This window comes from Pteropus medius, unplaced genomic scaffold (genome assembly GCF_902729225.1).
Source record: "Pteropus medius unplaced genomic scaffold, Ma_sr-lr_union100, whole genome shotgun sequence".
In the NCBI taxonomy this organism is placed as follows: Eukaryota; Metazoa; Chordata; class Mammalia; order Chiroptera; family Pteropodidae; genus Pteropus; species Pteropus medius.
In genome coordinates, this window is record NW_024351073.1 from 1,065,394 (window position 1) to 1,080,123 (window position 14,730).

The following is a 14,730-nucleotide window of genomic DNA, read 5'->3' on the forward strand; positions in this document are numbered from 1 at the left end:
TAACTAACCCCTCTGTCGACAAACTAAAAGCAGTTTAAACAGCAAAAAAAAAAAAAAATAGGGCTAATTAAATGTCAAAGAAGATTCAGCAGGCTTGCATGAATGACTATCTCCCACAAGACCTGGTCTCATCACTGAGCACTCAGGGCCGAAAAACTGATACAATTTACTTGCCATCCTGTAACATGGAGTTTACAAGGCATGAATTTTGTTATTAATCAATTATCCTAATTAGGAAAGATTAATCTAATTCATCCTTAAATGGATTGCCAAAATCCAAAGAATTTAAACACAATAAAATAGAATAAATAGGAAAAATATATATACTGTGCAGATATTTTTTCAAAATCCAGAAAGTATTTCCTGATTGCATGTAGAACATATTATCCATCCCTGTAACATACTATTTTCAACAATTACCATTATAATCACTAATATAATTAATTCTAAGTAATAAAAAATACTATAACTTTATAGATTATAAAACCTGAGAGCACTGAATTCATCCTATGATCATACCTCATTTTTCAAATAGAGTATCTCCTTTTCCTTTTGCCCAGCTGTTGCTAAGTCATTTACAACTCAAGAAGGGCTAATGGAGGTAAAAACCATGCACAGATGTCTCTGATTCCTTTATGCTATTCCTCTGGGAGATGTTATGGAAATCATTCCTCGGCTTTGCCAGAGCTCCTTGAGGAGGTTGATCGTAATGGAAATGAACAAGTGTGTGCGGACGAAGAGCAGTCCCATCACAGACGGCGACCATCGGCGGTCCTGTGTCAGGATGTGGTCAGAAGTCGGGCTTCTGGGAAATTGTTTTATAGAGAATTTAACTGTGACATCTAAGCAGCTACTTGTATCATAGACCATGCAAAAATATCATCATAGCTGATTTCTCACTTAATTACTCTGTTAATTCATCAACAAATTTCTGTTAGCCCGCTAAGAACTTTGAAAATACAATAGTAAATAAAACATACACAGCTAATGCTTTCATGGAGCCTGTAGAATAGTGGGATAAAAAAAAAAACATTTTAACCAAGAAAATATAGGAGTGTAATAAGTAGGGCTTCTAATCTAAACTAAGGAATCCCAAAAAGAAGTGATGTTTAAGCTGAGACCTAAAAGATGAGTTGGATTTAGACTTTCAAAGATGTCTAAGTGTTCTAAGGGAAAAGTGTTATAAGTAAAGGGAACAGAAAGTGCAAAGCTACAGAGAAAAAGAAAGAATGATATACTTTAGAAAATGACCAAAAGAACATTGTATGTTCAAGGAAAATGGTGAAGGGAAGGAGTTGAAAATCAAGGGGGAGAGAGAGACTGCATCATAAAGGACACTCTAAATCATCTTAAAGCACTTGGATTTTATTGTCCAAGGGACATAGGGAAGCCATTGAAAGATTCGAAACAGAGAAAAGACTGACCATAATTTAATTTTATAAAAATTACTTTGGTGGCAGTGTAGAGAGTAAACTGGGGAGAGCAAGACTGTGAGTAGCAAGGAGATGATGAGAGACTTTATTAGGGCATTAGAGATGGAGACAGAGAGAAATTATTAGATTTAAGAGATAATTGGAAACTGGAATCATGAGTGCTTAATGATTGATTGGATGATAAGGGAAATAGTAGGGGAGTCAGAGAGCACTACCAGGTCTCCGATGGGATGATGTGGTAGAGATTAGTGCCATTTACTGTGTCAGGGAAGGTGGGAAGAAGAAAAGATTCAGGGTGGAGCTGTCAAGTTCCCTTTTGTACATTTGAGATTGAGGTACCTTTGAGACATCAAAGGGGTAGAATTTCAGTGGCAATTGGACCTTACTTTGGGGGCTTTCTGGGCTAGAGATGTACATTAAAGCCATGTGAAAGAATCAGATTGACCAGGGAAAGTTTGGAAACCAAAAAGAGTAGCAGACTTAGAACAGAGCCATGAAGAAAATCGATGTTCTAAGGTTAGGTAGAGAACAGAGTCACAAATGCATGTGAGAAAAAGCGTGCAAAGAGGTAAAAAGAAAATGATGAGAGTTAGTTTGGCAGACATTATTGATTGAGTACTAATCTGCTTTTTTCTAAACTTTTTCCCAGCCTCCCAGACAGTTCAGTATTGCCATATGATTGAGCTCTAACTAATGCAATGGAAGCAAAAGTGATGAAGGCCACTTTCAAAGCTGATACATAAAAATCTTCCATCATGATCTGTTTGTTCTCCATCTAGTGGTTCAATGTCAACCCCTAGAGGAAGCCAGAAACCTTCCTCATCCCCTGGGGGAAAACACTACTGGACTTTACAGGAGCGAGAAATAAACTTTTGTGTTAAGTCACCAAGACTTGGGGGTTTCATCACTGCAGCAAAAGAATTACCTTCACTTATACAGTATGGAATCACGGAAGCCAAGAAAAGAGACTATGTCAAAAAGGAGGGAGTATTCAATAATGTCAAATGACTCCTGAGAAGTCAAACAATTGATTCTCTTAGGTTTAGCAACATATAAGTCCTGAGTGACTTGCATGTATCAATATTTGCAACTGAAAGTTTTTAGGATAAATTGAAACAAATCCATGACCTTCGTGGTAGTTGTTTTAAGGCTGTTTTTGCATACATAAATAAGTTTGACCATTTTGACAAACTTTGTGTATGGGGTGTTTTAAATGTTATTTTTAAGTCAAATAAGACTTCTGAGACTATACGATTAGATTTCAGTTTATTGACTTGGTCTTGGGTTTTTGACTGACCAAATAGATTATTTGACTTTCTCAACTCAATTTGGATGAAGAAACAAAGTCTATCCAATATGTCAGAGAAAACCCTGAAATCTATGGTAATCATCAATCAATCAGTGGCTGGTTTGCCTGGCCGCAACCACTATACCTATTGCGTATTCTCTGAATTCTCTAAATCAGTGATTTAAACTTAAATGTTATACTCGCTAAGCATTAGTATGTTTAAAAGGTATAGGGACCTTGTTAAAAATGTAGAGGCCTAGACCCTCCCATCTAAATATTCTAATTCAGTAAACAGGTCTGGGGTCTGAGAATTCACATTTTGTAATATGCTGATATGTAATAGCGTATGGGGTCTGAGAATTCACATTTTGTAATATGCTGATATGTAATATGTAATAGCTGATTCTGGCAGGCTTAGTACTTGCCCACACTTTGCTAAACTCTGATCTGCAGCTATTGAATTCCGAATTTGTTCTCAAAAGAAGAACTATCACTAAGCCTCAGATATCTGACACCAAAAAGAAAATTTAAAAACAACAACAACAACAAAAAAAACAGAAAAGCATTTTTGTTACGATAAAATGGAAGGGAGAAATATAAAAGGCAATGTCACATTTTCTTCCCCTATTAATTTAGAACCTCATTTTCTCCATTTTTATACATTCTCCCATCATTGTGAAATTTCAAATAAAATGTTAATTCAATGGTGAAATTTTCTCCCCTCAAAGCCCAGAACACAATTAGGGGGCAATGCAGCATGCTCCTAAAGTACTTTGTAGCATTATGAACTCAATGAAAACAAGAATGTTTTTTACTAATCTTCAGAAATACAGAAAGGCAGCTGAGGATAATATCACCTACTACATTCTGCTAGTGCCTGAAGCCTGTGCCTTAGGTCACTCGTACAATGTCGATTTACCATTAAAATTTCATTCGCCCCCATTAAATCAATTTCTAAATTCTCCTCTATCTGTAATTCTGCTCATAGAAAGAAATCACTCCATGAAAACCTCTTAAAACAATTATCTAAAATTATGAATATCCTAATCCATATATGATTCCCCAATACGAATATCATCAATCATCTCATATCATAATCAATCGAAAAATAAATATTTAGTAAAAGAAGGTGGAAAAGCAGGAAAGGAAAAGAAAAGGAAAAAGAAAAATGGAAAAATGGAAAAAAAAAAAAGGAAAAAGGAAAGGACTTAAGAAGACTTCAGAAGAAAAAAGAAAAACAAAAAAAGAAGGAAGGAAGGAAGGGAAAGGAGAGACAATGGAAGATGGCAGTTAATCATTCAAAGTGACCACTTAACCAGTTTTAGTGATATGAACCTGTGCGATGACTATAATCCATCACACACACCATTGCCCCATATAGAGTATCTATAGAATATCTATTGACAACTTGATTAAAGGCTTGAAAAGAGTGATACGTGCCTGATTGAATTAAAAGGGAAATTGGTTATGCATTTAAACATGTGGCAAAACTTGAAAACCGATTTTCATCAAGTAAAGTTATATGCTATCTTCTACATAGCCTCATTCTAACAGACTCTTACTTCCTAGCAAACTTTTAAGATAGTCCTCCCACTAGTATAACTTAAAGAGTAGGACCCCCTACACACACCAATCAGGTTTATATCCACTTAAAATACTTCTTATTCTGCTCTCCATTTATTCTCTCTGGATCTTGTTTTTCCGATTTGTAAAGATGGGATAGTAATCTAACCAACCTCGTTAACTTGTGAGAATTAAATGAGATAATGTGCGTAAAATGTTTAGGAAAATGTCTGGCATTTTGTAAATCTTATACAAATGTTATTCAAGAGAAATACTAGGCACAGGTGTTTCTGCCTGTCTGATGGTAGGGCAAGGTGTAATGGCTACCGTAATGAGAAGGTAGCTTAAGACTGACAAACAAAGGAGGCAACTTCATAGACTATAACAGAATTAATTACAGGGTAATTTACTTATAGGAACATTGGGTCAGAGTGGAAGAGACAAACCACCAATTCTGCACAAATTATTCTCTGCTAACAGACACCTGTTACAGTACCTTTTTTATAGTATAATTTGGATACTAATGATTGACAAGACAAAGGGACAAAGAATGCATTAGCGCCAGAGGCCATACCTCTTGGTGGTCTGGTGATAGATGATTGCTTATATTATTGATATTATCAATATTGTCAGTAGTTTGATATTTATCTTGGTTGTCATGCCATTCTGGCTATTACTAAGAAAAATATTTATGGCTCCATTTTAAAGAACACAGATAATCATCAACTAGAAAGCTTTAATCTATTTACTAAAAACAGTGAGGTTGGTCAAAGGTCACTGCATTAAACTTATAAATGAAATAAAATCTGGGACACAGAGATGGAGTTAGTTTTGTTCACATCTACGTCTGTACATGTCCATGCAACTATACATATGCATTAACTTTTTGCAAAATCATACACTAAACATAATAGGGCTCATGGGAAAAATTAAGGTTAGGAGCAGATCTTTAAAGACCTATGGCACTTTTTAACCAAGGCACTAACAAAAACAACAATAATCCTATAGATGATAAGAGCAGAGTGAAACCTCCACTGGCCTTTGCCCTGATAATCTAAGTCATCTACTCTTTGATGTTTCAAACCCTGGAACTCAAGCTTCCCCCTTGGAGATGTAGGTATTTAGCATCAGTCACTTCAATAATAGACAGTTACAACCAAAACAAAATAATTCAGAAGTTTGTTCTTTTTTTGGTGTTGTTATTATCATGTTTTAACACAGGGAAATGTCTGCCTGAGGTTCTAGTCTGCATTGAGAGTGTGTTCAGGTCATTTAGCATAACGAACAGTATATCAGGTCTTCTGGCCACTAAACGAGCCTCTTGCTTGCTTTAAAAAAAAAAAAAAAAAAAAAAATTAAGACTTTTCAACTTTTTCCCCCCAAACTCTTCGAATATCATTAATTTTATTATTATTATTATTTAACTGTGAAAAAGCTTATCCTTGATCATTTCAAACAATGAACTGGGAAAAATCATGTTTGGTCCAATTTGTTTTCTATGCTGTGCTGACATCATTCCCCTAATTACCAATTGCGTATGAGTCAATTTGCATGTAAAAATACATGTTGTAGCAGAACAGATTATAGATGTAATTTTAAAAATCCAGAGGATTTGAGAATTATGCTATGAACAATTCTCAAATCCTGATAAACAGTGTCTTAGATGTCCAACTCCCTCCTCTCCTCCTCCGCACCCAGTATTCTCTTAAAAGTGACTTGAGCCCAATTATTAAGAGCTGAAAACACTGATTTTGTTAGAAGTTTGGAAGAGCGTGTGTGCGTTGGTGCACCCTGGTGGTAAGCAAAGGACAGTCAGACTTGATGTTTGGCTAATACATTAACCATGGAAGGCAGCTCTATTGATTTAACTCCCTTTATATTTCAGACAGTAATAAACAAACAAATAAAACTCAACTCAGAGCTTCCTCAGAGAACATTCTTTTGTTGTTGTTTTTCTTCCTTTGGTCATCACTCACTGATTTTTTTTTTTTTTAATTTCTCTTTCAAAACTGAGGTGAAAAATAAACAGAGTTCTACTGTTGTTCTAAAAGCAAGAGCATTCTCCTGAGAGATTTTTAGGTTCTAGATCCTTTAAAGGGAACTAAGGGGAATGCAATAATATAACAAGCAGAGATCTCAAATGGCTTGTGAACCCCCTTAGCGATAAGGGGTGCTCCTATAGACTACTTATCGCACCCACTCTTCCTGCTCTTTGTTGGGAAACAATATCAGCAGATAAGAGAGAAACCAAGGACTGCTCTGGATAAGGCATCAATTGCTGTGCTAGCAACAAAAAAATAAGTCCTCTTATGTTCTCGATATTTGTTCTACTAGATATACAGCCACAGCCTACACTGAGCAGAGCCACACTCAGGATGCCAGTGGTAGAAAAGTCACAATGCAAAATCTAGCTCACTCCACTCCATCTCTCCATGGCTGGAAGCTACAGAAATTTTTTTAAAGGTACTCTTTTCTGGGATCCTGCATCCAATCTTTCAATATATGAATAGTAGTTAGACTAAGTGGGGACTCGCTGAGTTGTACACAGGTGAAGTCAATGGAACATTACCATTAGTTGTGATCATTAATGAAAAAGAAGGCAACAGACGTCAGAAGAATGCAGCGCTCAATTTGGCCTCAGATTAGGAGAAACTGAATGGAGGAAAGGAGAGATCATCCCGCCATAATATACTTAGAGAGGGACGGCCCTTTGAACAAGTTTTGAATCCCCTCATCCTTGCAGCCATTTCCTATGGCCTCACCAGTTGACAGGTGAATTCATTGCTATTCAACAGACTTCATTTGCCTTCTTGCACAGACACTCTATGTACACTTAGAACTAATAATAGTGTCTAGACTGGCCACATGTGCCCTGAGACTGTATCCTTTCCAAGGTCAGTTATAATTGTCAAATCTAATGGATAAAACCAAGTCCTCATCTGGCTGATGCCTCTACTACATTTGGCCTAATTGTCTAATCTCACACCCTCCTCTCAGAAATGGTCAGTATTTTTTTTGGCTCTGCATCTACACCTCTGTCTACCTCTCTCACTTTTCCTCTGATTGCATGCTCCTTCATTTTCGCCTCTCTCAGGGTGACAGCTCCATTTTTTTATCCACAGACTCTGCAAGGCTTGTAGCATTTCTGCTGCCTTGTAAGATTAACTTGCTTGTGGCTTCGGTTTATCATGAGGTCAGAGCTGACCCCATGTCTACATAACCATTTAATGCAGTGTACAATACTGTATGATCAGACAATTACTGACTATATTTCTTAAGACAAATATGTGAGATAGAGAATTTGCCTTATTGCAACCAAATCAAAGGATGAACTGACTTTTGGCCAGGTATTCGCCTCTGGACTAATCAGCTGTAAATGATGGTGGGCATGCTACTCACTCAGTAGGCCCCATAAGGAACATTGGGTAAAGGCCAATCAATTAATTATAAGTTCATGGCGTAAGAGTTCTTTACTCTGTGTCCCCAAGCCATCTCTACCATACTCGATTATTTACCTCTTATTAGTCTTCTGACTTCCACTATCAATCTTTTCCTACATCCGCAATGAAAGTTTTGCCATTTTTGTCTTACTTTTTCATGCCTTTGCAAATGTCATATTCTCTACCTGGAATGTCCTTGAACATTTTTTTGTCTGCAAAATTTATCTTTTAAGATCCAATGTCACCTCTTCTTGAATAACTTTCCTTGCTTTTGTAGGCACTGTTGCTCATCTCTAAGTTCCCATTCTCTCGTACTCACTTCCATTTTAGTAGTTACGATACCCTATGGACCCTGCTTATTAATACACTTGTCTTCCCTAACAGAATGTATGTCCCTTGAGGAATATGTCTATCTCTTAGTCATCATGGCTTCTTAACCAGTGCTTAGGACTATTTCAGAAATGTAGTAGAAGTTTAATGAAGGTTTTCTGAAAGAATTCATTCCTAAGTGAATGAGGTGTCTGGAGGGAAAATGAAAATAGTTAAGTCTGGGATTAGTAAAAGAGGAAGAAAGGAAATGATAGTACTCGGTCTACAAATGACAGTCATTCTCTCAGAATGCTTTTTTCCAAACACATACGCCTGTGCTAGGTACATTTTTACTGCTTCAATTGACTTCTCTATAAAAGGTAGGGCTACATTTATGGGGAAAGAAATCAATGCTACAGCTTATATACCATGAATACTATTAAAATGAATTTCCTTTCTATAAGATAAAGTTAATTGTAGCTTTTTTTACTTTTCTAAATTTATTTTTTAATTTAAATTTTTTTCAATTTCAGTCAACACTCAGTATTATATTAGTTTCAGGTGTATGGCATAGTGGTTAGACATTTGTATGACTTATGAAGTGATCCCTCTAGTACCTACCTGACGCTATACATAGTTATCACAGTATTATTGACTATATTCCTTACACTCTACCTTACAACCTTGTGAGTGTTTTGTAACTACCAATTTGTACTTCTTAATTTCATCACCTTTTTACCCAGTCCCCCAACCCTCCTCCCATAACTGTAGCTTTTCTTAGTGTTGATATCCTGGGCAAATTCTTCACACAGAAAAACTTGAAATTGGTCAGCACTGTTAAATCATTTCTAAGTTGTGTTAATCTAGGATAAGAGTAGGAGGTAAAAAAAGAGAGAGAGAGAGAGAGAGTTTCATTTATGGAAAATGTAGAATTATATACTTTTCAAATAAGGAATTAGTTCAGTTATTTACTGCTACAAAGAAACCACCCCAAAATTAAGTGGCCTAAAACAACCACCTTTTTATTATATCTCAAGATTTTATCTGCCCAAATTCAAGTGGGACTCAGCTGTGTGATTAATCTACTTGACGTGTCATAGACTTTGGTCACTTTGTGATATTTGCTAGAAGCTGAGCTGTCCTGGACAGTTCGAAATGACTTTCACATGTGCCCGGGGCCCAGGTGGAGATGGCTGGAAAACTGGGCTCAGCTGGCCTCCTCTTTCTCTCCATGTAGTCTCAGGGCCTCTTCAGCAGTGAAGCTGAACTCTATATATTACAGCTTCAGCCTCCAAAAGACCGAGGCAAAAGGATTCCCTCCTCCTAAAAATCAGGACCAGAACTGCAAGTGTCACTCTTGCTGAACTCTGTTGGTAAAACAGGCTGGGATATACTCAAAGGTGTGGAGGAACAGACTTTATCTTTTGATGGAGAAATAGCATGATACAGGCAGAGAAGAAATAAAGATGGCCATCTTGAAGATATCTACCACATACATATGATTTTATCACTTTTAAGAAAATACAGTAATTTGATTCATGTTTAAATCAATCAGTGACTAGCAATTGAATATTTATTGTGTGCTTTACTGTCTGCTCAGTTTTATTCGGCCTGCATTAAAGTTCTTAGAAGGCCTGTTTTCATGAAAAAGATGCCAATGTCAATGATGCTTTTTTGGAAAAATGATCTCAAATTGTCCTTAAAGTAGAACCATCCCTCCATGGGTTGGGACTCAGAAGAGGCAGAAACTCCATTCTAGCTACCTGTGTGGCTTTGGGCGGCTTAGCAGGTCTTTTCAGGGCTTTTGTTTCTTTATCTGCAAAATTCATTTAATTAATCTTTACTTAGTACCTACTCGATATTGGTACTGGTCTAAGTACTGATGATACAAAGAAATAGAAGACCATTTATGCCTTCGAAGAACTCACAAGGAAAGGAGCACATTCACAAATAATTATGATGCAGTTTTACGACAGTACTAATTGCTAAGGTGTCTTTCATGTCTAAAGTTATGTGACTCTATGAGTTTTAATTAATGTATAAATAATTTATATGTAAACGGGTGTCTTTGAAGAACTTATTCCCTTAAGGATTTAAAATATGTATCTGTACAATTTGTTTACATTATTAATTTATAATTGACCGCATTTTAATTTTTCTTACAGAGTCATAAGTTATGGTTACAAATGCATCCACTCCAATTCTTTCTTCTATAAATAAGGAAACTGGAGTGCAGAGAAGCTAAGGGACTTGTGTTACATCATACAGCTTGTTACTGGCAAAGGCAGTCAGGCCAACATGTTCTGCATTTCACAGACCCGCTTGCCTATAAAGACATTTTAATCCAATATCTCTTTGCCCACTGAAAGATTAAATTCCAGAGCCCTGTCAGTTTTATTGTATTTTGTTTATCTTCTCCAGAATGAACAAAACATCAATCTCTCTACTTCACAACTTTTGGAAATTATATAATAATATGTTGATACATGCTTCTCTGGCCATGGAGGACAGTCCATAACTAGACATATGGTTACAAATTCTATTTCCATTTGTTCTATAATTTCTAATTGGAGTGAGCTTAGAAAACATGGTTGTTCACATATACAAAACATTTCTTCATTACTCAAACCATAGAATTATCCTAATTTTTTATTACTCATAATCAAGACATATACTAGAGACATAGTTTCTATAAGCCTCTTTTCTTTCACTGAGCTGTCAGGGAGAAATATAGAGTTCCAGAATATTGGCAGTAGAAGAGATCTTAAAATATTTCTAAGTGAATCTCTACATTTTAAAGATGGGAAAACTGAAGCCAGTGGGCTAGCAGCCTTTTTTACGGCCCCATAGACAGCCACTAGAACTTAAGCGAGTCCTGTTTTCTGATTTCCAGGCAGTGCCCACATCTAAGTGAAAGAGAGTTGTTGGAACATTCTCAGAAAATTGTATTCTCACTTTGGACGAATGCAAGAATGCAATTAAAGCTTTTTTGCAAAAAGAAGTACTACTGTCTGCTACACATCAGGAAAAGCTTTTGATATCTCTCCTGCCCTCATTCACAAGTTATTTTCTTCTCAAGTGGTTCGATTGGTCTATATAGATTTGCCCTGGATAGTAGGTTAACAACCAATTTGTCTTAATGAAAGTAAGAGAGAAAGGGTAAGACATGTTTGCCTCAATGATTTTTTTGTTGATGTCAGAATAATTTGTTATGGAAATTCCTTGAGTCATTGTTTTCTGCCCACAGATGGTTTCTTCAAATTTTTCCAACTTAAGAAATTGTTAACATTATATCTTAAGGATAAGTATTTGTACAAGTTAGGTAGATTTTCCTTTAACTTTAGCCAAGACAAGCTATAAACCAGAGCAGCCTAGGGGGAGATGGCCACTGTCTCCACGGTTGTGGGTACGTTTGCGCTCAGTAGTGGCATATCCCATCTTTTCGCTGTTTCTCTTCATTAGCCTCAAAAGACCGTCAAATTTTCCTGTCAAAGTTTTCTTCATCTCTTGTTCACTGTCCTCTCTAAACATCTACCCTTTATCTTACTGTGGTCTTGCTTGTGTTTTCTTTTTTGCAGATATTCGTACTTTATTCTAAGACAGGACAAAGTTCAGGTACCACAAGTATTTATTTCACTTTTAGTCTCTTTTGAGGTTCTAGAGACATGGCCTGACTCTCCCTGTATTTTGAGTTGGATAGGAAGCCTTTAGTTTATTTTCAAAATAGGTTCCCAGTGAGTAGGCTTATCTCTTTTGACCTAATCATGAAGAAAATACCTAGATCTTTCAAAAGTATCCTGATTCTGACTCCCAGACAGAAATGCTATGGGATTAAATTCAACCTTTGGGGCACAATCCCCTGAGGCTATTCACTTACTCTTCCTGATGGGATCTTATTTGCTGATATTTTTCTCTGGTTCTAATGTAGTCTGAAGTCATGTCTTCAAAACAGCTTTTTAAAAATTAGAGAGAGAAAGCAGAAAGCTCGCCTCTAGAACATAGGGAAACAGAGGCCAGCCTCATCCCTTTGGCAGGCTGAGAAATCTCCATTTGGTTGTGGCAGCAAGCCTAATGAGAAGAAAGCCATGAATTAATTAAACAAACATCGCAGTTTGATCAGAGGAGGCAATACAGGCAGCAGCACATTAGCCAACTCCTCTCCCTTTCTAGGAGAGAGTTACTCATGTTCTAAGGAGATGGTTCCAGAGAAGGTACTTCAGAGTATATGCCCTTGAATCATCAAATTTATCCTGCCCTTTGCCTTTACCTTAGGGGCTTGAAGGTCATTGGAAAATCTTGGTTGTGTTCCTTTCACAAGAGGAGAGAGTGAAAGACAGAACTATCCCAGTCTCCAGTTTTTCAGAGATGTGTAATCTACAAGTTCTCTTGGCTCTTTTCCTAGATAACTTCACTTGCTGGCTCTCCTACCCCTGGTGTCTCATGACCTGCCCTGGGAAGTTGGGACCACCCCACTCTGGGTTCTATCTTCTCTCTACTGCACTATTCATGGTGGAGATAGATGATGCGAAAAGCCCTGAGTGCTGTTCTTTCTGTATTATCTGGTCCCTAGCGCAGCTGTGGTACCTCATTGGAACCTGGCCTAATGGTTTCATGCAGTCAGATAATAATTCACCGGACTATCTTCATTGAGCACATGCTGGGGAGAAAAATAATAGCAGAATACAGGAAACATTATCTGCCTCTGACTCAAAATTGGTTTCCACTGACTTGATTCTGGTTCATGTTATAAAAGGAAAATGAATAGTCTGCCTTTCATTGCTATGAATGCTTTTGCTGAGCCCTTACCCCAAACTTCACAACCATATATCAGAAAATGCAGGTGTGTCGTGCTGTTTTCCAGGGATGGAGATGGATAGTAAAACCACCTGTATTGCTTCTGTTGGCCCTTTTTAAGGCCAATGGCATATATTTGTGCATGATATTGGAGGACTGGAGTCTGTCTGTATTTGAGTTTATGTGTTATGGCTCCAGGTGACCTTTATCAAAACATAGGAACATTACCCAGAAGGGGGACACACTGACACACTGAGAGCCCCAGTGAGTGCTTTAGCAGGTTTGGTTAAGATGAGGTAGCTTGAATCCAAAGCCCTAAAGAGAGGCAAGATTTTATGAGCTAGGAGGAAATTGAGAACACTTTCTTGGTAATTTAGATCTTTGGAGGGTATAAAAATGAGGACGCTATACATGAGGTCTGAGTGCCTAGGCAATGCATAGAGAGAAACAGCTGAGAAAGAAGTCCAAGAGGAAGGAAACTGTACAAAAAATGGAGAGGGATAATGGTGATGAGAAATAAGGTAAAATAGCCCCAAAGGCAAATCTTGAGGGAAGCTCACCTTTCATTTGAACGTGAACTTTGAGGAAATCGGATGACCTTAAAATAATATTACTTGATATATTACTTGAAATTTGTACTTAGACTTTTTCAAAAGCCAAATAATCTTAGAACAGCCAATGTCTTGCGGTCCACTTACCTGAAGTTTTGATTCATCCTTTTCAAATGAAACTGTGGGACTATTGGCCTATAAATTACCAGCACATGGTCACTTGCTCCAGTGGCCACTGTGAGAACTGTCAGAACTTCCTGTGGTCAATGCTGGGGAGTCATCCCCATAAAATACCCTCCTGCTCCTCTGCTAATTGTTCATCATAGTCATTTTATAGCCCCATTACTGATTAATGCTTTAATCCAATCCCAGTTACAAAAATAAAAGTAAACAAACAAAAAAACCCACTGACTTATATGCTCCACTGTTTCATATTGTAATAACCTTCTTCCTTAGGAGCCAATGAAAACATTTTAGATGAAATGGTTTGAAAAATAAAACTGGTTACTTTTACCTTCTGATTCATGGGTAAAGGATCAAGTATGTAGAAATCCCTCTGTTTGAAAAGAGGCTTTCAGATATTGGGTAAAACTAATTTGTTTTGTGTTTGTACCTTCTGTTGAATGTTCAAACACATTACCTAGTTAATTAAATCTTTTCATAATATTATAATGCCTATTTTCAGAGTGACTCCAAACAGCAATGACATGCATTTCAGTCATGACCAAATAGATCAGTACACAGAAAAGTAAAATTTCTAATAATTTCAATTTTCTTAGATCAAAGAATGCCTTCTAACTCTCTGGTGATTACTAAAAATGGAAACACTAAAACAAACAAACAAAAAAACCATTGAATTTCATCTCAAAATTGGCAAGTGAGTCGCATAAGCCCTATTCACACACATGCACAGTCTTAAAAATGGTCTTTTACCTGATCCCAGAAACTTGAACTTCCCTGTTCACTACGCATGTCTGGAAGTCCTCCAAGAGAATGAAGTAATAGAACAAAGGCCCCTCCTGTGGAGGAATAGGCAGGAAGCAGAATGTGGAATGAGAAGGCAAATTGGTTTCAGGTGGTGAATTCCTCCCTGAGTCTTACACCACAGTACAAACCTGAGCTCCTGCTCCATTATAAATTACTTCAAGCAGATTCTACCACATTGGGATACGACTTAGACTTTATAAATTGTCCGTTTGCTACAATTTTATCCCTCTTTATTTTCTGTTTGTTCTTTCCCTCTCCTCCCTACCCACCTTAGTTCTTCAATTCCAGTTTGTGAAACATACTTTAGGAAAAGTGGATTTTGAAAGGAAGGACAAAAGAAGAAAGAATGGAGGGAACGAAAGAAG